The following is a 27,164-nucleotide window of genomic DNA, read 5'->3' as shown; positions in this document are numbered from 1 at the left end:
TAAACTCTTCCCCTTTCTAGACCCTCTGGTACTTCTTTGTAGTTGTTCTGTATTGGGGACTGTATCCAGAGCCTGGTCTTTAAATATTCCCCTGGGTCCTACCCCACCGTTGTGTTTTTGATGTATCTTACTCACACCATTGTGCCAAAGATGTAGTGTGATGATGTAGCCATATATCCTGAGCTTATTCATTTGCACTCACTCCATCACGCCAAACATGATTTGTAATTATCCCATGAATTTTGAATTAGACGTGACACTGGTTTCACTTCCTCATATAATTTACATGCAAATGTTCTTAAATACTTTTGCACTTTTCAACTGCTGTACAAACACAATTGCACTTATCCTACGAGTTTGCAATTAAGACGTGACACTGATCTCACTTGCTCCTATGATTTACATGCAAATGTTTTTATATACTTATCTACCTTCAACTGCTGCACAAATATGATCCTGTGATCTTATCACCCTTTCACCGGCCTCCACTGATCTCTCAAAATTTAGGTCAGCGCTTTAACTGCAGCCCTGCCTCACTTACACATTTCCGGTCTCCGACGCAAAGCGCATACGCGTTCAAGACCGTACAGCACTAATACGCCATTGATCCGGCACCTCTGTCTCTGACACATCGTTTTAACGAGCACTGCCGGGACCCATCACTCGGAGGTAAGAGACCATCACCCGTCCTCAATGCGGCTATGTACCCATAACCGTATGTTATGTTATAGTTATAGTAGGTTTATATAGCGCACGGCTACTCTAAAAGAGTGTCCCGGCGCTTTCCACAGGCAGCTCAGTGTATAACAACATAACAAGGAGAAACAGATAGACGGGAAAGAGAAAAGGCCCACCAGAAAGACATTAGAGATTAAAAAGCCAGGTCTTCAGGCTCTTCCTGAACTGAAGCAGATTGGAGGTGCTGCGTAGCGCCAGTGGAAGCGAATTCCAAAACTGGGGTGCCTTGAAGCTGAAAGAGCGCCCCCCGGTGCGGGCCTTCCTCACACGCGGAACCACAGCAGTGAAGAGAGATTCAGACCAGAGTGAGCGGGCTGGATGATAAAACGCCAGCCTCCGCCGCAGGTACCCGGCGCCTGAGCCATGCAATGCTTTGTGCATCAGCGTCAAAGATTTGAACATAATCCGTTTCTGGATGGGCAGCCAATGGAGCGTCTGCAGCAACCCAGAAGCGCGTGCTCGCCTATGTAGGCCAAAGATGGCGTGGGCCGCAGAGTTTTGTGCCACCTGCAGGCGCTGGACTAGATAGTCAGGGAGGCCAAGAAAGAGGGCATTGGCGTAATCCAACCTGGATCCAATAAGTGCTTGCACAGTAATCCGCCTGTGCTCCACAGACAGCAATGGAAGGAACTTGCGGAGCATCTTTAAAATGCCGAAACAGGTGCCGGCCAGGCCGAGGACATGAGTTCTCAATGAAAGCTTGTTGTCCAGCTTGACACCAAGGTTTTTAGCAACCAATGATGATTGTGCGGGAGGACACATGTCAGACGGCCACCATTGCCGCCACTCAGGGTCGGTGGCACAGCCAAAGAATAAGACCTCCGACTTACTGGAGTTGGCTTTCAGACTGTTCTGCTGGAACCAGTCGAAGACCATTCCCAGACAGCCCCGAATATTCTCTCCGTCCCAGTAATCAGCAATCTGTCAATACTTTTTACTGACATCCCTGACCGCCAACGAACTTCTAATTACCTTCGTACATCCCTTACTCCTTTTTCACCAACAGGTCTCCGCCGCACAGACGAACCCGCCTGTGCCCTCTTCCTTCATCCACTTCACTGTATCTACGGCCCTTCTACCACCCGTCGACCAGGTTGGAATTATCACCGGTCCCCTGGTGAGTGTTACCAACACGCCTGCCTTTCTCCCCTTGTGCTGTCTAGCTGCCCCAAATTGACTCGCTGACCCGCCTATGTCCTTGCTATTTTCCACAGCTTTATCGATTTACGCCAAGTGCAGGTAATATTATGCAGCTTCAATCCTTTCACATTTATGCACAAGTGCTCCTCACCGCGGCCCTACTGTCTGTTTCGCCCGGTCACTTATACACACAGACGCTCCCCAAACCCCGTCGGGTGCACACCACTCAAGCAATTTCCACGGGATCATGTTTTAGATATGCACGCTGCTCTCCAATATCTGTCAAACCGTTGCTGTGATGCACGTCAGATTTTAACTTTTAAACCTCACCTTGTAGAGCTTGATCAATTTGAATCGTTTGTGTCTAAACCTTTCGCTCTTCCTTACATTTTTTGCTCCATGATTTAAACAATTGCACCTGTATAAGAAACCAGAAAACTATGTTTATTTTCCTTTATACGTAACCATTTGCCTTAAATGTCACAATGTTTATTTATTATGATACCATCATTCCACTGCTTTTTAGCTCCATGACAACAATATTGTTTAAAGATTCGTGTACATCACCCCAGTTAAAATTTTTCTGTGTTCTCCATTTCCACACCACAGATGTCAACTTACTTTGTTTTACACTCATTCAGCATCAAAACTGTTTATTATACATGTGCCCAGTCACTGCTATACATTTTCCTAGTGCCAAGGTTTCTCTTCCTTGGTTCTTCAAGAGGTTTAGGGTTTTCCTCTATACTGGTTGCACCGTCCTAGAACTATACGAATCCATCACCCCTCACCAAAATTTTGCACTGCTAGAGCGCCTTATTCCTGCTCACCTCAAACCCTTAGCAGACCTGGTACATTTGTAACATTGTTTTTGTAACTGTGTGAGCGCCATTATTGTTGTGAATATGTGTTTTTGATACGCTTTCTTTAGAAAATATTAAAAAATCTTTTTTGAAATATAAAAGAAGCTATTTATCCATGGTTTTTGGGTGTTTCAATAGTTGGGTAGCACCTTTTTCTGATTTTCTTTTCCTTTCTCTTACTTGGGGAGGTGTATTTTTCTTAGTCTGATTTTAAAATGTTTGGATCCTTAGTGGTGTACTTGAACCATTGTTTGGGTTATAGTGTAAGCTAGCCCCTGGTTCAGGTTCTAGGGCTGTCCCTGTTGTTTGTAATTACTATACACTCAGTCATATTACTATGCTGTTGTGTGTTTTCCTCATATTGCCTGTTAAAGCAACGTATGACCTGTGGCACTATAGAACTTATATAGGTATCTCTAATAGTTCTCTATGATGTACCTTTACATCAATATTGTGGAAAGAGAACGATATAAAATAATTAAATATCAATAATTTAGAGCATAAGTGACCACATGAAGAATGCAATGTAAAAACATGCATGTGGCAATAACAGTTTGAGAAGAAAAGAAAAAGCTCAACAAAATTTCAAACATTTGGGACATTATATTTGTAAGCCAATATCTTTGAATGATACGAACAGTAGCAAGAAAGAGGTTTTTGATGTAAACACGCTGCCAAATAACAACATGGATGCCCAACTCAAAGTGCACTTTATGTGGAACAGTCTTGTTCTAAAGGACAAGGTCCTCTTTAGGGTTTAAGTCATCTTTTGGGGGAAACTATTTCTTCCTCTGCCTATCCTGCCGATTACACCCTTCACCCTCAAAACAGAGAAGTTTAGAGGATTGACTGTCTTAATAACCCTGTGATGCTCCCTTGGGACACTTTTAAAAAGCTAGATAGACTAATACTACTTCATCTACATTTAAAGATTCATACCAGGCATTAGACTATGCTATATGAAAGAAGAGGCTTCGTCGCAATGTAATAGCAATATGATAGCTTTCCATCCCACACTATATGAGTCACCATTTCATAATGAGTAAGGCTATCATGTCTTTCGCTTGTTTAGATGCAGCTGAGTGTCAGCGATGCCCGGACGATCAATGGCCCAATGAGAGGAGGGATATGTGTGTCCCTAGAGTCATCGAATTCCTCTCCTACGAAGAGCCGCTGGGCCTGGTGTTGGCCATTACAGCCACTTTCCTCACACTCCTCTCTACTGCCATTTTGTGCACCTTCCTGTGGTACCGCGAGACGCCCATCGTCAGAGCCAACAACCGCGGCCTCAGCTATCTTTTGCTCATGGCACTCATGCTCTGCTTCCTCTGCTCTTTGGTGTTTATTGGCCAGCCCACCAACCTCAGCTGCATCATCCGACAAACCCTCTTTGGAGTCGTGTTCTCTGTCAGTATCTCATCTGTTCTAGCCAAAACCATTCTGGTGGTCATGGCCTTCAAGGCTACCAGCCACCACAGCCCTTGGAGAAGGTGGCTGGGGCCCAACACAGCCAACGGAGTCGTCTGTCTCTGCTCCGTGCTGCAGGTCATCATATGTACTGTTTGGATACTGAAGTCCCCTCCATTCCCAGAAATGAACACAGAAGCTAATGAGGGCAAGATCATCTTCCAGTGCAACGAAGGACACTCCTTTTTCTTCTACTGCATGATGGGATACATGGCGCTTCTTGCCCTGGTTAGCTTTATTGTGGCCTTCCTAGCAAGAAATTTGCCTGCCAGTTTCAATGAGACGAAGCTAATTACTTTTAGCATGTTGGTGTTTCTCAGTGTGTGGTTGTCCTTCATCCCAGCATACACCAGCACCCGAGGCAAATACATGGTGGCTGTGGAGGTGTTTACCATCCAGTCCTCCAGTGCCGGGCTACTTGGCTGCATTTTCTTTCCTAAATGTTTCATTATCCTGCTAAAACCCAAGCTCAATTCTCGAGAACATTTAAAAGAGAAAGCAACTATGGCAATAAAATAATAAAGCCTTGAAAAAGATAGAAAGTTTCCTTTGAGGTCTTGAAATGTTTTCAGTAAAACCACATTTCATGGGCTGGGCTACATCACTGAAGCTTGCACAAGTGTTTTGGTTATGTAACCAAACAAAATAAAAGTGAAAGTCTTTTAAATATGAAGGCTTCAGATGCAATTTGTATCAGGTGGTAATAGAGTATATGGTTTTAACAGAGATGGTGATGTTCAAAGCAGTAGCAATTCTTCAATATTTCATGAATCAAAACGTAACACAAACAGCCGACACGTTTCGTCCAAAGATGGACATCATCAGGGCTGTAAACACCAAAACATAAAAAAGTATCACATTAAAAAATGAATACATCATGCATGTCAATTTTACAAATTTCAAAAGCATAATTCAACAGAACCAAATAATGCGACACCTGCCTATATAAAAATCTATTTACACGTGACTAATCAATGGACAAATCATTTAATAAGATGTTTCACTGCATTCCCCAGAGCTCTTGAAACAAGAAATAACTGTTCGAAGTAAAGATGTATAGTCCTTCCTACCTCCTATAAATGTATATCTTATTTGAAGACGAGATCCTGTCTTGGTAATCGATTGATCCTATTGTAATATACCTGATTGAAAAACTTTAAAAAAAATTAAATTGAACATACACGTGATGTTTTAAAACATATTTACATTCAGCCGTGATGTTCAACATATATGCTACACAGTGACATTTCAAATCAGAGAAATAATTGCTCATTAAAAAATGAGATAATGTTCAAAAAAGTGTCTCACCTGATAGTAACTCTAAATTAGTATCTTTGCCTGAGCTCCCCTGTAAACATTTCTAGTGCAGATTCAGCCTTTAATTTTGAAATCACTGTGTAGCTATAAGAAGAAATGTGTCCGGTGTTAAAGCTTATCCAAACCAACCTCAAGAGACTGTATATAGGAGGAGGGGTAAACTCAAAAATATTAATATTACTTCGTTATCCGGAGCAATGAGAACAAATCAATTGTGCCTCGCCAAGGAAATCATGTCAACCTTAACAGTATGAAAACAAGTGAGGGAAAACAGATGCCTCTCTACTTATATCATCTTCCCCAATCTTATTCAAGTAACCGACATGGCTATGTATAGAAATCTAAGCTTTAGATTATCTAATATATACAAACCGGGGAATAGCTCAGTCAGTTATACTCGGGGGTGGGGGGTGAGGGGGTGGAACAGAGAATTCCAATCACCGCCATTAAAAAATGGATGAAAATGGTCTTACATTTGTAAGGCTTCTCTGCACCACATAAGAGCTATCTAGTCCTTTGTTTATTTTTCATCTGTTTTGTGTGAGAGAGGAGGAGGGATGTATAGAGACGTGTGTCAGTGCTATGAGTGCTGATAATCCGAGTGGCTCCCTAACCACAGACATTGCTTTTTTTTTTTTTTTTTGTGTCCTCATACATGCCACCAGTTAGTAGATACTCTAAGTAGGCGCTCTTCAAGCCACTGACACAAACCTTCCTTCCCAGCCCTCGTGTTTGTGGATAGCCATAAAAGATTGGACTATTAGTTTATTTTTCACTCCAGGCATTCAACGCTGACCACAAATTGACAGACTTTTCGCCCCCACATAAAGTGTCTAATTTACTCACCGCCATGATGTTTTTAAGGCAATCTGCAAACGTCGGAGGGAATACCGACTTCCAAACTTTACAGATCTCTCTTCTAGCGATCACTATTACATAAAAAATAAACTGTGACAGATTACTGTTAACTACATATTCAGATGGTAGGCCAAAAAAGACTAATCTGGAAGTGCATAATATTGGAACTGAAAATACCTCCTCTAAAAACTTACACACTTGTCCCCAGAAGTTACATATATTGGGACATTCAAAAAACATGTGAATATCATTTACACCCTGTAGATTGCACCTTGGACAAGAATATTGGACTGCAGAGATCTTGGAAAGTTTTGCTGGGGTCCAATACACTCTATACATTGTGTATAAATGGTTTCTTATTAAATTAGAGGGTTTAATTATTTTTTGAGACATGGAAAAGGAATCTAACCACAATTTTTCTAAGTCCTCTGAGGTCTGGATTGTAGAGGGGTCCCATAATGTAACGATCTCTGATTTCAGATTGTCTTTATGATCTAATAAGATCTTATACCATTGTGCCATCTCCCCTTTCCTTCCTCTAGAGTTACTTATTAACTCCAACAGAGGGTTCTCATCATCTGTATCCCAATTTTGGCTTCCCCACCAAGCGGAAAGTTGATAAAACTTAAATCTCGTGAGAGTACCCCCGGTTAAACCAGCTAGGAATTCCCATTTTAAAACTTTCGATGCATCACAAAGATCCCCCCATCTCAAGAGACCAGCTCTTTTTAAAGGGAGAGCCAGTTGGTCCATTAAACAGTCGGGGGTGCCAGGAGAGTCCCAGATTGGGGAATATTGATGGTAGTACTGTATACATAACAGCTTACAGATCTGCGTCCAATAATATAAAGCTGCCTTTAGAAGCTTCAGTCTAACCTTTTTAAAAAACTTTTTGTCACCAAACTTAAACAGAAAAAAGTCAGCGTCATAAGGAAGGTCTTGCAGCATGGCCTGAAAAAGTAAACTATTGGAAGTAAAGTCCAATTTATTGGCTAATAACCTGAAGTTTTTAAGCTGGAAGGCATAACAATAAAGTAATAAGTCCGGGAGAGCTAAGCCACCTAATTTTAATCCCCTCCTTAACTTCTTCCAAGCAATCCTTGGGGTTTTTGTCGCCCAAATGAAAGACCCAATCCTACCCTGCAAGTTGAGGATATCTTTTCTACTAAAAACCCAATGTGCAGCACCACAGCCAGGCCAGTCCCCCCCCCCCCAATTAGTAATCCCCCAAAACAACTAGGCCAGCATTTGCGCAGCTGATGAAACGCCACAGTTTAGCTAATTTCCACAAAGTCACATCTGTAAAGTTCCAAGCCAGTACTTTCAAAGCATGAAAAGCACAGCAGACCGACAAGCATCTACACTGCCTACATGTGTATGGTCCATAGGTGAGGTCAATGTTCACAGTGCACATAAATTGCAGGGGGTGCAGGTGTAGCCAGATCTATTCTTTAAAAAAATATTAATGTTGGCACTCAAATTTAAAATATCAACATGCAAAATCACACAGGCAAGAATACTAAACTCAACCTTTGCAAATACTTTATAATTATTTGTTCTTGCAGCATAAATATATACATTTTGTCAACCACTCCTTGAATGTCAATATTGTGGCAATATTCAACACTGTATAAACAATGAATGTGCAACTGACATGGCTATGTATAGAAATCTAAGCTTTAGATTATCTAATATATACAAACAGGGGAATAGCTCAGTCAGTTAGACTCGGGGGGGGGGTGAGGGGGTGGAACAGAGAATTCCAATCACCGCCATTAAAAAATGGATGAAAATGGTCTTACATTTGTAAGGCTTCTCTGCACCACATAAGAGCTATCTAGTCCTTTGTTTATTTTTCATCTGTTTTGTGTGAGAGAGGAGGAGGGATGTATAGAGACGTGTGTCAGTGCTATGAGTGCTGATAATCCGAGTGGCTCCCTAACCACAGACATTGCTAACCCTAACGCAAGGGCCCTGGACCCAACTACACACCATAATCTATTTATTAAGGAGGTGTCTGTGGTAACTGAAAGTCCTTGGAGCAAGGTATATAAAATATGTTGGATTTATTAAAGCTTAGTTCCAGGTTAAGTTCATTAGAAGAAGATAGGTAGATGGAAATTAGACCCCACCAGGAGCAGCCTCCCTGCCACTCAGCCTCCCTGCCACTCAACTTCCCTGCCACTCAACCTCCCTGCCACTCAGCCCGCCTCACTACACACACAAGCCAGGCACTCAATCATTCAATGAGGTCATTAAATATTTTAACACTCATACTAGCTGAGCAGCAGGGAAGACACATCTAGAGAAATGAAAGACACAAGTCAGTTATAACAGTGTCACACCCCAAACACCTAATCGGAGGTATGCCCTTGCATCCAAATGCATAGTGGAACATTGTCAGTGGATTCAGGTCGAAACACCGATTTTTATTCTGCTTTGAAAATGACAAATATCCTCCTAGAAAATACAAAGGTTTGGGGACACACCAACAACGTGTCACCAATCGCTGATTGTGTCATTTTGAGCCCTAAATCACATGTTCCTTATACTTGAAAAAATCTTAAGAAGCTCTGGGTTTTGGTTCAACAACCACGAAGCATAAAACTCCATATGCCTAAAATGAGCACCTCTAATTCATAACTAAAATGGAGTATTTCTTGTCACGTTTTATGCAAACGTTTGCTCCAATATCTCTATCCCATTTTTAGGTTGAGCCTACACAGTGCTTGCGCTGTCAGGTGATCTGTTGTAGGTACTTTGGGGGAGTCTCACTCCCCCCACACTTTGGATTGGCTTTTGTATGTGAGTCTGCGAATACTCTGCGGTGAGAAGAGATCCGGGGAGCGTTGGCGGGAACAAAGATTAAGAAATACAAGGAATATGTAAACTGTTAATTGAAAAAACATCCCGAAACTACTGCCATAGAGTGGAAAACCTCCCAGAGAACATCAATGGACTCACATTTTTACATTCACATGGAAAGCATGAGAATTTACAGTGAAATTTCCATTTTCTAGATTACTTAATTTCACTTCCTGAGCTGCTTATGGCCTTTCGACGGTGGTGTGACACCACCTGGCTTGAACATTTGCTAGAAACATTATAAACGACAAACCCCAGAAGGAGGGGCAACGCTTTCCATTTTTTGGATTCTTAAGAGACATCATGCGATTTGAATGATTCTTTTTCGAAACACACTTTAATCTATTTGTCTTTGAAGCGGACTTATTCTCTAAGGATTTGCAAATAACTTCTTGTTAGACTTATCGCTCAGTGCTACATTCAGTAGCAGATAGACTGAGCTTTACCTTGTAGAACCAGAACTGAACTTGAAACAGATTATCTCTCTTTAGCTGATGGACAGTGCCCTTAGAGACTTTAAGTGTCCCATCTCTGGATTAGAGTAGTTTGTTTTTGTTAGATTCTAAGAATTATCCATCTAAACCTCTGTATTCTGAATCTTGACTTTCTTGCATAAATGCTAAAGGCCTTAAATAAAACAATTGTTTTCTTGACTGAAGTACTGAAAAGATTATTAAATATTATGAGTTTTGGATCTCTAATACAATAACTTGAACTAAGTTTGGTCTGTGACTTTTATTTGTTTTAACCTCATAGATGCTATTAAACATTTCTCCCCAGTGATGCGCTGTCCATTGGAACTAGAGCTGAATGGACGTCCAATGGTCGTGCGCAGCACTGGGGAGGTAGTGCTGCTGTCGGCCAATGCACCGAGGCAGCACTTAAGGGGTTAATGTTACTTCATTGAACTGTGCAAATATCGGGAGACTGGATAGGGTCTGAAAGAGAAGATGTTGACATGACTTGAAAGCTCCTAGAGAGTCACCCCTCTTACTCTCCATGAAAAGATTGTTATTGAGAGTAGTAGATGCAGTGTAGTTTACCAGGGGTGGCTGGTGACATTTGAAAGTGGTGGGGCATAAAATGATAATCATACTGCACCATAGCGAGCGAGCGCAGCGATCAAGCCTGATCCCCCTAAGGAGCGTTTGGGAGGAATTCCCCCTGAGAAAGTTTTGAAAAAAGCGTGGACAAATGGTGCATTTTCAAGCAAATTTGAGAAAGCAGGAAGGTTAATAAAGCAATTGCTAAAGTGCAGTTATTACATTAATAGATGTCATAACATAGGCAGCTTCTTATTCAGTATAACCACAGAGCTTCATACATTCCGTCCTATTACGCTGCTGAATTCAGACTATAAGACTTTCATGAAAATCTAAGCTCTAAAAGTAGCAGAAGTTGCACAGCAGTTGGGAAATAGCCTTTACAAATTCAGAAACAACTGCACGGAGCAAGGATTAGCAAAGCCAGACAGGGAGGATTTAGCTACCACCTCCTCCAGCATAGTCAATCACTGGGCAATACGTTAATCGGGTCCATCATGCCAACCACTATCCAGAAAGACTACTCTTCTCAAGAGAACAAGAAACTCCACTAAATGCCAAATTAACAGAGAACAGTGAAGGCGGCAGCATTCACAAGAGGCGCTGAGGCCATAGTTATGGCGCGAATCTGCCATTCAAGAGCACTTAACACAATTTAACATGACCATGCATTGTGGGCCATTGCTAGAAGGCCTGACCTGGTGGGCTTGCCCAAGTGTCAATGTAAGAGTAAAGTGCATGCCGAATTTTTATTGGGGAAATTACTTTTATTTGGGAATCTAAACATTAAAAGACGCCCTGTTGATTAATCTCAATGTTTATAAAGTTCCTGCTCTAGAGAGAGAGAGAGAGCACTCAACTGAAACAGAACCTGGCGAACTGCATATACTAGTCCTGGACACTGACCACAGGTTTTCTATATATAGGTATATATAGGTATATAGGTATATATATATATATGCAGTGCTGAATTAATAAAAGATTTCCTGAAGTTTCCCCTGAGAGACCTCCGCCTGTTCTTTCGAAGCAGGCCCACTGTGAATATTTTTGCGCTGGCCAGAGCATGTAGGAGGCCCCGTTCTGCAAAAGTGGCTGGAGTTCTTCTGGCACTCGCTGCTGACGCAGCCTTACTTTCCTCGAGGTATCGAATGGATTCCAGCTCACCGAGACTGCACGTCATGTTTGGGCTTCTGCTGGCGCAGCTAGTTACTCAACGAAGGGACAGAGGCATGGCCCTTTCTGTCTCAAGGCTCGACTGACACACGCATCTCCTGGTTGGGACGTATCAAGGGGACCCGAGGAAAATCAGTGAATTTTAAAAAGGACTTCAACATCCCACGTCTTTGCCAGTAGGATTTGGACACCGACTGTGCCTTTCCCCAACTCCCAGCAACACTTACCCGGAATAACTGCATTCTGGGAGCTGTAGTTTGCGTTCAGGCTGCAGCGGAGTTGCCATCACGTGACCTTTGTCATGCAGACTTCCGCCAATGGGAGAGCAACTGGACAATTCAAAGGTGGGGTGGGAAGCATTTCCTTGTATCCAGCAGCATCTGACGAAGGCCGGCAGGCCGAAATGCATTATGCAGTGCTGAATTAATAAAAGAGTTCCTGAAGTTTCCCCTGAGAGACCTCCGCCTGTTCTTTCGAAGCAGGCCCACTGTGAATATATATATATATATATATATATATATATATATTACCTACTGGCGTTCGCCAGTAGGTATATATAGTTAGGATAAATTCCCTATGGGACTTTTGAAAATTCTATGTCTAATAACTTTGGCGTTTGTGGATGGAATCGGCTGAAATTTTCAGGAAAATGGCACATTTTGTTTCTGAGCAGCTCCTGAAAATTTGGTGGGGTTTCGTCAAGGGGGGGCTGAGAAAAAAGGGGGGTCCCAAAACGCGTTTTTTGCATTGAGTTTTCCATAGGGCGGTTGGACTCACTTTTAGCTCGAACGGCTGAATGGATTTGCACGAAACTTGGCAAAATTGTAGGGACTGTTAGCCCGATGTGCCTTTGCTAGGTCTCAATATATGTGCTCCAGTAGTTTTTGAGAAATTAACGTTCAAACCAAGATATATATCTGTAACAGCGCTCTGGGCAGCGATCCGGTCCGCTTACTTTTCGCTTATCGGAACTTTGCGCGCAGAAAGCTGATTGGCTCTCCGGTGTCTGTCAACATTCTAAACAGTCCGGAGCGGACGCCATCTTGTCTCTCGGTAGGATCGAGAGAGAAGAAGAGGTGGAAAACGAAGGGGGAATTTAATGAAAGGGGGCAAGGTATCCCCCTCTTGACCCCCTAGGAATGTTGTTGGGGTTATTAAAGGGTCCCGTGGGGAAAATAAAAAAAAAATGATTTTTCACGGTAGAAGCGCGGCCGCGAACTGGTAGCGAAACGGGAATTCGCCATTTTGTGCTTCGTAAATTAAATTACTAGTTATAAGTGGGTGCGGGAGACGTATCCTAATCCCCTATGTTTCCTGAGGGTGGGTGAGGAGGCTGATATATGTTGATACATCTCTTCCAGCGGCTGTGCGTGAGCTTTTTTTTTTTTTTTGCTGCGTGACAGTCCGGAGCGGCCGCCATCTTGTCTCTCGGTAGGATCGAGAGAGAAGAAAAGGTGAAAAACTAAGGGGGAATTTAATGAAAGGGGGCAAGGTATCCCCCTCTTGACCCCCTAGGAATGTTGTTGGGGTTATTAAAGGGTCCCGTGGGGAAAATAAAAAAAAAATGATTTTTCACGGTAGAAGCGCTTCACGGGCCGCGAACTGGGCCGCAAACTGGTAGCGAAACGGGAATTCGCCATTTTGTGCTTCGTTAATTAAAGTACTAGGTATAAGGGGGTGCGGGAGACATATCCTAATCCCCTATGTTTCCTGAGGGTGGCTGAGGAGGCTGATATATGTTGATATATCTCTTCCAGCGGCTGCGCCATCTTGCCTTTTTTCGAATGCCACAATTTTGTCGTGCACGGCAGCCATTTTAGATGCCAGGCTGGTCCCAGGCTATCACCTACCCCTGCGGATGTAGTTTATGGCCCCAGCTGTAGAGAATTCAGACATGCCAATCCTCCTGATTCAGGCGTGTGAGTACTGATTTCAGTGCTAGTCTCCCGCCTCCCGATTTCTGCAAGCAAAAACCCGGGGGCATATTACGAACAACTAGCGATAATTTTTGTCTATAACTTGTTTAGAGACAAAAATTATCGCCGCACATCGGCGATTTTTATCGCAGATAAACCTTGCTATTATCGCAGAAAAGTCAGCGATATTCATGTATTATCGAGCAAATGCTCTTAGCCATGTTATCCACCTCCCATTGGATAACATGGCTAAGAACTGCTCAGGGCAGGTGTTAGATTTTGGAGATATTCGCGCTTAGCGCGAATATGTCCAAAAGTTGGTAATAGAAGGTAGCGATGTTAGGGACTGTTTCCAGTCGCTAACATCTTGGCACGCCACTTTGCATGTCATTAGTGATAAGTATCACTGACATGCAAAGCCGGGCCCAAGATGGTCGCTATCTCCTTTTAGGTGTCACTAACTGGTGTTAGCGACAGCTTGATAATAGGGAAATAATTTTATCTCCGCTTTCATGGTTTTTAAAGCCAAAAAAGCGGAGATAAACCCCCTTGCTAATATGCCCCACGATTCCTTGGGGGTTTCAGCTGATAGGGCTTGGTATTGTGTTACATGGTAATTTTTCCAAGAAACGTCAGAGGGTCGATGTAGGGGTTCTAGAAGAGGTGATAAACCATTTAAGCCTCATGAACAAGCGCATGGTCTTTTAAAGATTTCTGAAGTACTCGGGGCGGCGGTGTGTGTGTGCCCTCTTTCAGGAGCGGGCGGGGGGGCACTGCCAGCAACTTGCCAGGTCAGGTAGTGTTCAACACGTGCATCACCCTTTCTCTGCCTGCTATTGCGCTCCATGCTTCGGAAAGGTAAGAAAAAGAACGTGCATTTGAGTTTGAAATGTCCGATCCTGCAGCAGCACACTTCCAAAGCCCACACATGACAATAACCCGATTCAAGGCCCCATTCACCCGTTTTTCAAAAAATAGATAACACTCCAACAAATTAAGGTTATAAAACTTTATTAACTTTTAACGATAATGAACAGAACAAAAACTAAAAACATTTAAACATTTATTAACACAAAAAGCAACAATGGTTAGAAGCTGTCTTTTGTGCGAATAGTCCCAAGGCAGCACAACGTGCAGAGTTCTGGACGGCACCCAGGTGATGTCGCCTGGGTGCCGCACTGGTTTAGGGATCCTACAATGCTGCTCCGAAAATTGGCGTGGGGCGTCCCGGGTGGGGCGGGGGGAGGCCTCGTCAGTAGCGGTCTGCTGTGCGAATAGTCCCAAGGCAGCACAACGTGCAGAGTTCTGGACGGCACCCAGGTGATGTCGCCTGGGTGCCGCACTGGTTTAGGGATCCTACAATGCAGCACAGAAAAACAGCGTGGGGCGTCCCGGGTGGTGCGGGGGGAGGCCTCGTCAGTAGCGGTCTGTGTCCAGTGTCACATGGCTGACACAACATGTACGACAGGCACCCAGGTGATGTCCAGTAAACTGCCGCACTGGTTTTGGTATCCTACAATGCTGCTCCGAAAATTGGCGTGCGGCGGCCCGGGGGGGGGGGGGGGGGGGAGGCGGCGTGAACGGGCCTCCCCAGGTGGCGGCCATCCAGCTGAGTTGCGCCCGCTCTTGCGGCTACAGCGTCTCGCTCACCATGTTGTTGAGTTGCTCCCACTCTTGCAGTGCAGCGATAGGCGGCTGCCACATGGCTGTCAAAATGGCGGACGGCTCTTCGGTTTTGGGCCTGGTCCACTGAAATGGCCCTGGGACACCTTGGAAGTCGGACGCTTGCCTGCTAGGGCTTGGGCTCCATTCTCGAAAAGCGTCCCCTCAGCCGTGAAGATTGTATAAAAGTCTTGGGGGCCCCCGACTCCCGCAGGCTTCCGGTGGGGAGCGGCTGCCATGATTGCTCGCGGAATGACCACGACGGAGCCACGAGATGGTGGTGCTCTCATGCTGACGCCAGCTTCAGTCTGAATGATCCAGAAACAAGGTGGGGCTTTCATCGTTTGGGAAAAAAAAATGTTCTAAACCAATGAAAAGTGTTATTTTTAGGTCATATGACCAAGCCTTCCATCTTTAGGAAACCAAAAGTAAAATGAACCAATGAAAAGTTTTATAAACAAGTCACATGACCTGTTATGCGACATAGGGCTACAAAAAGCGTAGAAAATCCGTTGGCACGTGAGGCGGCGTCAGTAGCGGACCGATGTGCGAATAGGCCGAAGGCAGCACAACGCGCCGAGATCCGGATGGCACCGAGGTGGTGTCCAGCAAATTGCCGCACTGGTGTGGCCATCCTACAATGCTGCGCCGAAAGACGGCGTGTCCAGCAGAATTGCGGTCACTGTTGCGGTACAGTGACTCGAACGCGCCGAGATCCGGATGGCGCCGAGGTGGTGTCCAGCAAATTGCTGTACTGGTGTGGCCATCCTACAATGCTGCGCCGAAAGACGGCGTGTTCAGCTGAGTTCCGGTTACTCTTCCGGCACAGTGACTCGAACGCGCTGAGATCCGGATGGCACCGAGGTGGTGTCCAGCAAGTGGCTGCACTGGTGTGGCCATCCTACAATGCTGCGCCGAAAGATGGCGTGGGGTGCCCCGTTGGCTTATGAGGTGATGTCAGTAGTGGACTGATGTGTGAATAGGTCGGAACCAGCACAAGGCGCCAAGATCCGAATGGCAAGTCCTGGATGTTGAGTGCCTCAGTTGAGATTTCTGAGCAGTGCTTGTAGAACTGTCTGAAGCTTATTTGCACCTGCTGCAGCTTCACTAGGTCCGGCGGAACTTGTTGCCTTTTCCTTTGTGCTTCTTTTCCTACAATGCGTTTCTTCTGAAGACACGACCAGGTCCCTGAATGTGTGCAGGGGGACGCTATTGAATGAATGAACGCGCCGAGATCTGGATGGCACCGAGGTGGTGTCCAGCAAATTGCCGCACTGGTGTGGCCATCCTACAATGCTGCGCCGAAAGTCGGCGTGGGGTGCCCCGTTGGTTTATGAGGTGATGTCAGTAGCGGACCGATGTGTGAATAGGTCGGAACCAGCACAAGGCGCCCTGCACTGTTGAGCCTTTTTCAATGTCTGTTTTTTGTTCTTTCCCCTCCATCAAAAACAAAACAAAAATACAAGGCGCCAAGATCCGAATGGCAAGTCCTGGATGTTGAGTGCCTCAGTTGAGAGTTCTGAGCAGTGCTTGTAAGACTGTCTGAAGCTTATTTGCACCTGCTGCAGCTTCACTAGGTCCGGCGGAACTTTTTTCCTTTTCCTTTCTGCATCTTTTCCTACAATGCGTTTCATCTGAAGACATGTAGTATGTACTTATAGTTATATTTCACTTTTCCTTACTTGCTCTTTAAGGAATGTTGTGTTTTGGTTCTAGTTCCATGTTCTTAGAATTGTGATATGTTTACTGTGACCATTGCTTACCTGTTTCTCTGCTTCAATGGTCGTGGGTTGATTTCTCTGCCATTAAATCTTAAATGGTGAAATCCTTACTTGGACTTGGCTTCTAATTTATGTAACGGATTCCCTCTACATATATTGGCGACGTAAAAGTTTCTCGTTCTGCTGCTCTTCTATTTGAAAGGGGTTGGTGGAACAAGAATGCTCTTATTAAAATCTCTGACCAACAAGCTAAGATCATTTCTTCCAACAAGCTGTCCTCTGATTTGCCTGAGGATTGCACTTCTGATTGGTTCGGAGTTGGAGAATCCTCTATGTCCCCATCTGTTACTTCAGTTCCTTCTAACTCCTCTTCCCTTGATCCATCCTTTTTAGCACATGGTGATTCAAGTGTTTTGACTCCCTCTCCCAATTTACAGCCTGTTTCCAATTCCATTGGTGCGGGTGATGGTAGGGATCTTGGTCGCAGAATCAGATCTGTTCCAGTGAGACTCCATGATTATGTTTTGAATTAACCTTGTTTTTTATGTATCCATTTATATTGTTTTACTGTGTTTTCTTTTGTCTCCTTTTCTTTTTCATCTGCTTCTCTTTTTCATTTATTAGGGGAAGGATGTGTAGTATGTACTTATAGTTATATTTCACTTTTCCTTACTTGCTCTTTAAGGAATGTTGTGTTTTGGTTCTAGTTCCATGTTCTTAGAATTGTGATATGTTTACTGTGACCATTGCTTACCTGTTTCTCTGCTTCAATGGTCGTGGGTTGATTTCTCTGCCATTAAATCTTAAATGGTGAAATCCTTACTTGGACTTGGCTTCTAATTTATGTAACGGATTCCCTCTACAAGACACGACCAGGTCCCTGAATGTGTGCAGGGGGACGCTATTGATTGAATGAAAATGGCGGCTTGACACAAAGCTGACTCAAGCGTTACTGTTGGTGCTATACAGACAAAAATTGGTTTTCAGTTTGTACATTCTTCAGGTTTTTTTTTCCATCCAAGTCTGATTGAGAGTTTGTAGAAAAATGGCTTCAGATTTTCCACATACTACTCTTCAACATTCTTCCTAAATGTAACAATGTGAAACTCACTAGGAGAACGGCTGTTTCTGTTTCCTTTCAAAATGCTGCCACCAATATTTTCTGAATGGAAGACACCATCTTGTAACATAAAGGGCCGAAAGGGGTTCTGGTCTGGCCGATGGTTGGTGGAGACATTTTGACTATATCTTGGACCTGCCCGGCCTCGCCCAAAATGGCGCCGGTATAAATGGGACTCGTAACTCTTTGCCCGCAAATGTATATCTAGAAAATGTTATTGTAAGTGGCCCTGTCGTATTTTAATTACAAAATGTACGTCCACCGATTCCGCAACTGTTAGACACCTTTGTTCTTGTCACCTAATGGCCCGCTCGTTACGTTCTTCTACAGTGTAAATGTCTCCTCATCATATACGATTTGAGTTTGCTCCGTGGCCGGCCCACGTGGTTATAGGCCCGTATTTGTATACTGACATTTTCACAATAAAGGTTTTTAAAACAAAACACGGTAGTAGTATTTTCATTTGTAAAGTTTTTACTTTTAGTGACTGTTTTCGAATCAGTAAAAGGCAAGTGAAATAAAGCAGTCCAATTACATGACGGATAAAAGGTATAATATGTAGGAACGCAGTAAAGATAAATGGTCAAGGGCAGTTGTGTTTTTCATGTCTGCAACATAAAGTGATCGATAAGAATCTGATAATCAGGCGTATCGGCGACTAAGACAGCAGGCCGAATCTCTTTTACTCAACGGCTCCGTCATGGAAGGAAGAAACGCCCTTTTTCTCGAAAAAGGAATATATTTTACTTGCAAGACAGTTGTAAATTTTCCGGGAAAGTACATTAGCTTGGAATATTATAACATATGTTTGAAAAAAAAATATTGTTCGAAAATAATAAAAAGCGTAATTTTTAGGTCATATGACCAAGCTTTTCATCATTAAATTAACAAAAGTAAAATGAACCAATGAAAAGTTTTATTAACAAGTCACATGACCTGTTATGCTTACGTTACGCGCTGCGCGCCGCGCCTCGGATCACTTCCGGGTGCGCTAACGCGGCGTGTCATAAAACGCATTACGCGACAACGTAGGTCAAGAATATAGTCTAAATGTCTCCACCAACCAGCGTTCAGAACACAACCCCTTTCAGCAGTCCAAAAAGTTCTGTTAAATGACAACAGAGGGGACAGGCAACAAGAACCATCAGTCAAAGAGGGGAGGGCAAGTTCTTCTCTTCCGGGTCATGTTGGGGCGCTACCGGAACTGATCGAATTGGTAGTCTACAGTGTTTCTGGATGTTTCAGACTAAAGCTGGCGTCAGCATGAGACCACTACCATTTCGTAGCTCCGTCGTGGCCATTCCACGAGCAATCATGGCAGCCGCTCCCCACCAGAAGCCTGCGGGAGTCGGAGGCCCCCAAGACTTTTGTAGAATCTTCACGGCTGAGGGGACGCTTTTCGAGAATGGGACCCAAGCCCTAGCAGACAAGCGTCCGAGTTCCAAGGTGTCCCAGGGCCATTTTAGTGGACCAGGCCCAAAACCGAAGAGCCGGCCGCCATTTTGAGAGTCCTGTGGCAGCCGCCTATCGCTGCACCGCAAGAGCGGGCGCATCTCAACTACATGGTGAGCGAGACGCTGTAGTCGCAAGAGCGGGCGGAAAACAGCTGAATGGCGGAAGAGGCACAGTGTAGCAAAAGCGGGCGGAATGGCAACTAAAACGATAAAGGGGCGCCCCACTACAGCTTGTCTTCAGGTCAAACGGATTGTGGGACAAGGTCCAGAATTGAAGAGTCATCAAAAGGCAAAAAGTACCGCCGGACCCCGGGAGCCGGCCGCCTATGTCGGGGGCGATCTCAGGCTACACCAGTGCTATAAGACTTGGGGAGGGTGTCGGAGCCAAGCGTCTTCTCCGAGTCCATGGCCATCACAGCGCCCCTCAGGGGCCTCCGTCAAGCTGTTTAGGAAGGTAACATATCACATTGTTTTCTAATGCAGTCAGGTCCACAAACGACACTCACTTACTTTGAGAATAGTGAAGCTGCAGTAGGTGGAAATAAGCTTCAGACAGTGTTACAAGCGCTGCTCAGAACTCTTAACTATGGCACCCAACATCTAGAACTTATGCTATTTGAGAATGGTAGTGACATCGAAGCATCTCAGGGACCAAAACCATTAACGTACTTTCACGTATGAAAATCTTACTTGGGGAGGGGGCAGGAGCGAAGCGCCCCCTCCCAGTCAGCGCCACCACATCGTATGTTGAAAATCTGAAGCCATCGTTCTACAAAGTCAACCAAACTTGGATTGAAAAATCTAGAAAAATGTACAAACTGAAAACCAGTTTTGGTCTGCATAGCATCAGTAGCAACGCTTGAGTCAGCTTTGTGTCAAGCCGCCATTTTGATTCAACAAAGCACAGGCATTGAAAAAGGCTGAAATTCAGAACTCTAAACTATGGCACCCAACATCCAGGAGCTTGCTATCCGGATCTTGGAGCCTTGTGCTGTTTTCGATCTATTCACACATCGGTCCACTACTGACATCATCTTATAAACCAACGTTATGTAAATAGTTTTTTAATAAAATGTTTTACCCTGTTTCTTTGCTGGTGTGTTGTCTATATTTTTAATATTTGCATAGGGTTTGTCATTATTTTGTGCGGGATGGGTGATGGAGCCGAGCTGTCTTGCAGCCCTCATGGTGTGGAGCTCAGTTCATCTCACTATTTTCGTATTTCTCAAGAAGGGTTGTTCCTAATATTTCTATTTTAGCGAGGTCAAAAAGAGATCCAATTAGTGGCCTACTGATTTTGCTCGATTACTTTTATTTTTTTACACGATTTTTCACTATCTGCAAAGACTAAACAGAGTATTGCGACTTTGTGCTTGTTTGTAAATAGAGAATGATCCAAAGAGAACCAATTCTAAAACAGTAAATGCTTGGACAACAATCAATCAAATGGAGAGACAAGGAGGTACGACGGATTACAACGGGGGTAAAGGCCTGCGTTAACTACCCTTCTGTATCTGCAAAGAGAGAGTACTACTAAGGCAAAAGAGGGGAGGGGGGGGGGCAGCGTTCAAAGCACATCAGCGTGCATAAATACGAAAATGTTTTTATTTATCACGTACTTGACATTTTAAAGCTTTTCATATTTGCTATTAAAAAACCAATGAAATTCACAGAAAAAACCATAGGTTATAGTGGATATATAGTTAGGAATTTGCATTTACAAAACCTTGAAAATTCAATGAAAAAACCATAGGTTATAGGCCATATATAGTTAGGAATTAGCATTTACAAAACCTTATTTTACTCGCATAAAACCATTGAAATTCCATATATAGTTAGCTAACTATAAGCGCTAACTATATATCGCGCACCCGCAATCCACTGCTGATGATGTCACATATTACATCATTCATGACATGGTCAGTGACATCACTGATGACATCACTGATGACATCTCAAATGACATCACTGATGACAACTCAAATGATATCAATGATGACATCTCAAATGACATCACTGATGACAACTCAAATGACATCACTGATGACATCTCATTTGTCATCACTGATCACATCACTCATGTGATAATACAATGAACCTCTTCAGACTCTAATATAACCTTACATACACTCAGTATAAACAGACACTCACAGACTGTCACTCATCCATGGAGTTACTCACACACCTAGTCAGTCATGCAAAGAATCAATCACACCTCCATTTCCTCAACTATACAGTTATACACATCTTACTTATTCAAACATATAATAACACATATTTACTCTCTTATATAATCCCTGATACAAGCTCACAGTGATCGATACAGCCACTCACACATTCACTGGCTCTTATGTTCAGTTATTTATATATCTCAACTCTCACATGTATTGTGTTTTACATACGTACTTACTTGCACATGTAGCAATGAGAAATCCATTCACTCACCAACACACCCATGCACAGTCAACCGCCCATATAGCTGTTTCCACATGCACTCTTGAACTCATACTCCTAGTGAATCAACTGCTTACACATCTATGCACAGAGTCACGCACCTCCCAGCCACCCACACACACACTCAGCCTCCCATTCAAATATTTGGGCAACCAATCAATAACCCATATGGCCACTCTTATAGCTACTGATCAACACATGCAGCAGCTTACACAACATCAAACATACTGATGCACGAATTAAGACAGTTTAGTCACTAACCCATGTACTCAATGAGACACATTTAATCACTCACTCATACAGTCAGTCATGCACCTACTAAATTCTTCATCCAGACACTTATACATCCACTCATTCTTCAATATTTAAACTTTACAGACACATACAATCACTGGATGTTGTGATCAGTGATGTCATCAGTGATGTCACTGACCATGTCATGAATGATGTAATATGTGACATCATCAGCAGTGGATTGCGGGTGCGCGATATATAGTTAGCGCTTATAGTTAGCTAACTATATATGGAATTTCAATGGTTTTATGCGAGTAAAATAAGGTTTTGTAAATGCTAATTCCTAACTATATATGGCCTATAACCTATGGTTTTTTCATTGAATTTTCAAGGTTTTGTAAATGCAAATTCCTAACTATATATCCACTATAACCTATGGTTTTTTCTGTGAATATATATATATATATATATATATATATATATATATATATATATATATATATATATATATATATAAAATCTGTGGTCAGTGTCCACGACTAGGACTAGGCAACTTCAGAAATGTGATTGGTGGTCACGGTAAGTGTGCAGGTCTGAGTTCAATTCACTGACATAATTTATTATCAGAACCTGGATTAGTATCATGGTTCATTGCCTTGGATTAGAGTCATGGTGCATGGCCCTGAATTACAGTCATGCTTCATTACCCTGGATTAGAGTCATAGTTAACTGTATATGAAGGGTCTAGTCTTAGGCCTGCACACAGACCATCAATCATGTATATCAAACCGTTTATTGTTTGTCCTACATGCAAACTATAAGCCACATATGTGAAATGATCAAGTCTTTGGATTGCACATGGTCCTGAAGTCACATGTATGACAGGTCCAGTCTGAGACCTGCAGACTGACTACAACTCACAGATATGAAATGGTCCAATCTGAGACCCACACATTGAGCATAAGTCACACAAATAAAAAGGTTCCACTCCTTTAGCAGCACCGACCACAGGCCACATGCATGAGCTTTTCCAGTATCAGATCTGCACATTCGCAACACATTACATCTATTAAAACATCCAGTCCTAGAACAGTACCCTGACCACAAGACATATTTATGAAAATGTACATTGCTTGACTGTGAGCTGATCACAGGTCACATATATAAAAAGGTTTAAACCTTGACCTGCATACTGACCAGAGTCTACGTATAAGAAGGACATCCTGTGTTATGCATGCACACTCTCTACAGTTCATCTTTGTATGAAGTGTGGTCTCAAACCTGCAAAGTAGCTACAATTCATTGTTTAGTAAATGCAAAACATAGTTATTGGCCTGCACAATGGCCTTCTACAGGTAGAATTAATAAAACCAGTCTACAAGGGAACTGTTTTATTCTCTTGCTCCATTCATGTGTTTTTTCACAAACAACTTGCCAGTGTTTTTTGACGAAGCTTTCCACAAGCGCCACCATCCTCTAGCCTTTTTTTTAATACATCCTTCTCTCAAAACAACTTAAAAGTACATCATGACCCTCCCTGTCTATTATATTCTTTTTGAAAGATTCTATAGTGTCTTAAAAGCATATCACAAGCCTAAGGATCTTGACCACAAGACAAAGCATGCAGAGGTCGTATCACAAGGCCAGCTTCCAAGTCATTCCTTTGTTAAGAGTGCAAATAAGAAAGAGTTTGAACTGTCCAAAGTCACATGTCCTATTCTTTCATGCCCAAATCATGGCCTTTGGTGTTCAAGCCTACTCAACAACAAGCATTTGGCCTCACACACCGCTCCCAGATAATCGGCCTTACCGGCACGTGTTTCGGCCTGCTCCGGATGCTGCGTAAGTTTCTCCCTTTACTATCAGAGGAGCACAGGAAGATCACAGTGCAGGCGATAATTGGCTCGCGAATTGACTATGCGAACATTCTCTATCTTGGCCTGCCGGAATATCTGCTTCAACGGCTACAGGTGGTCCAGAACTCGGCAGCACAGGCTATTTTTGGACTATCCCGCCGTGCTAGAGCCTCGGGCCTCCTGCAGGTACTGCACTGGCTTCCCATCCGGAAGCGGATAATCTTTAAGACCATGACGTTGGCGCATAAGGCTCTGCATGCCACCGGAGCGAAATACCTTCAAAAAAGGCTGGCTTTTTATCATCCAGCCAGGTCCTTGAGGTCAGGGTCCTTGTACCTTGCCAATGTTCCTCGTGTCAAAAGGGCACGTATTGGAGGCCGTTCCTTCAGATTGTTAGCCCCCCAGCTCTGGAACATGTTGCCAGTGGCGCTACGCAGCACGTCTAACCTACTGGCTTTTAGGAAAGGGCTCAAAACTTGGCTTTTCACCTCTTAGCTGCTTCCTGGGTTCTGTTTTTCTTTTTTTCTGGATCTTCCGTTTTTTATCTCTCTTCTCTCTTGTTGTGTTATGAGATAGGTGTGCAATCAAAGCGCCGGGACACTCTCTGAGTAGCCGTGCGCTATACAAAAACCAGCATAACATAACATAACATAACATTTGCAATTTCCATTTGCAATTTGCATTTGTATTCAAACCCACTCAACAACAAGCATTTGCAATACAATCGGTCTCGCCTTTGGGACCTTATATGTATTGAGCTATACAGCACATTAGCCTGGGTGCTGGAACATCTATTGTTCTTTAACATGGGAAATAAGCACCAAACTGCGTGACACGTTAGGAATGGTAACACATGGAGAGAAATATTGCCTCATCTCATCGTGATTTTCTCATCGTAAACGTTTACTTCGAGGCAAATAGGTACTGCTGAGTGGCAAGTGTTGGTCCAAAGAATAAATCTGTGATGTCATCAATAGTCTCAGAGACAGCATGATGTCACATCCTCTGCCCCTCAAAAGTTGTTAAATTGACGCCAATCCTCACCTCAACTCTTTTGAGAAAGAGCCTCAGCCATCTATTGCTGTTAATCTTTTCTAGCCCCCTCCGGCTTCCATCTCATTCCCACATTTTTTGCCTCATCCTTTGCATTTAACCGAGTGAGATCAAATCACCGTGCAAGGCGACAGAAACACCCAGGACCATTGCAGGAAAGTATCCACCACAACTCCTAGCTCCACGCCATGTGCGTCGCCTCTACCATCCTCCCAACAAGAGGGCTGCACTGACAGACTCCCTGCAGCTACCGCAGGTTTTTCTTCTAGTTTCATTTACCATTAATAATGAAACATGCATTTTGTGCATTTTCCAATTAAAACCACCCCACAAGAAATGAAGGCTCAGTAATCCATTAGCTGTGATAATTCTGCAGGTGCTGGAGGGAGACCATGCTCCATCATTACAAATAATTATTGCTTTTGGTTATTTGCGGAGGAATTCGAGTTTTTTCTTAATTTTCAGCTGTGTTTTTCTGTAAAGCGGATGGGAAAGGGGGTGAACTGTGGGCTCTGGTATCTGTATTCATGAATAATATTTAAGTGGTTTTGGAGCTGAAATTTCAAAAGATCCAGGAGGTGCGGTTTGTCTCTGGACTATTCGGAGGTCTGATTGGATTTTGAGACCACTGTGAAATTGGAGGGCTCGAAATGAATTCCACACACAGCAAAGACACTAAACACAACAGTGGCAGCACAAGCGCAGCATTAAACTTAATTTTGCACATATACTACTACAGAGTCAACTTTTTTAGAGCAGCACTGCACCTACTATTCTTTCTGTCTGAGTGTATCTCGAGACTCGACGACAAGTGAGTGAAGTGTCGGAGTCGGACGTCTGCTGCTCAGCTGCCTGCACACACGTGGCGACGACTCGACCAGCAACTAAAAGTACAGTAGAAACAGAAAAGACTGAAAAGTGAACATGACGTCACATCGCACGCGCGTCCCGAATGGCTAATCACTGCATGGCTTCACATGCTGAAGTCACACAGTGATTGGCCATGATATGCAGTCAGTGCAGAGGCAGTGTGCCACCCACCACCATCCACGCGCGGCATCCAATAATGGATTGCCTGCCCTTATGCGCGGTGGACCAGCCAATCCGGGCGCTGCAGACTCACTGTCACTCAAGCTGGTCAGCCCCACCCCCTGCGCACTCTGCAGCATTCTATCGGGTGTGTCCCGGTCCCGGACTGAAGCGCTGCGCTGTGGCGCATTATTATTTGTAATTTGTGAGGATTATTTCGAAAATATTGAGGTGCTGGCTGCTCTAGTCACGGTGCATCCAGGCTTAGTGGGGCTATGCCCCTACGCCCCAATGGATGCACCGCGGCTGTAGTTTACTCTAATCGTAGGAGGGACCAGTGCTGTGGGAGTAATGAGAATAAGATTTTTATTTCCTAGTCTGTGTCCGCACTAAAGGCCCGATTCAAAAAAGTAATCTTAGACAAAATCCTAACTTTACAACTTTCGGTATTCACAAAAAGCATTTAGGAGTAGTAAAGTTAGGATTTTTGGTTTTGGTCTTAAGACAAAATCCTAAAACAAATCCTTACTTTACTACTCCCAAATGCCTTTTGTGAATGCTGAAACTCGTAAAGTTAGGAATTTGTCTCAGATTACTTTTGTGAATCGGGCCCAATATGATCATATAGGGAGTGGAAGAAAGATGAGAATATAAAATGCTTCAGAAAATCCAAAAGTACCACTCACTCGGGAATTACAGAGGTGCTATTGGTCTTGCCAAATGGGGATCAATTGACCAGATATCTTGTTTGGAGAAAAAACCCTGGCACTTGGGACCTGTTTAGCAGGAACCCAGTGCAGTTCAGTCAAAGTTGCATCAAACACTGGGCAAAAAGAAATTGGACTACTGCAAAACTCCTACAGTTGTTAACTTAGAAAGTCTGATTTTGGCTATGAGTTACCTCCGCCTGATAAATCTGTATATGATATTGTAAAAAGACTGCTCAAATTTGATGCTCCAGATTAACTAAATATTACAAGTCAAAATTGCTATTATATTATTCTGATTATTCTTGAATTTAACTGCCCAGTTTAATCATTTGCCTGTCTACTTACTACGTGTAGAAAAGAATGTCTATTGGTTTGTTGTTTATTGATTGTTCTCCTGAATAAGATTTCTTTAATAGTTGTTTTGTTTTTTAACCCTTAATTTTCATCTCAGATGAATCACTAGTTAATATTAGCAAATGGTCTATTCAATG

Source organism: Lissotriton vulgaris, chromosome 6, assembly GCF_964263255.1.
Source record: "Lissotriton vulgaris chromosome 6, aLisVul1.2, whole genome shotgun sequence".
NCBI classification, from domain to species: Eukaryota; Metazoa; Chordata; class Amphibia; order Caudata; family Salamandridae; genus Lissotriton; species Lissotriton vulgaris.
This window is presented reverse-complemented; position numbering follows the sequence as displayed.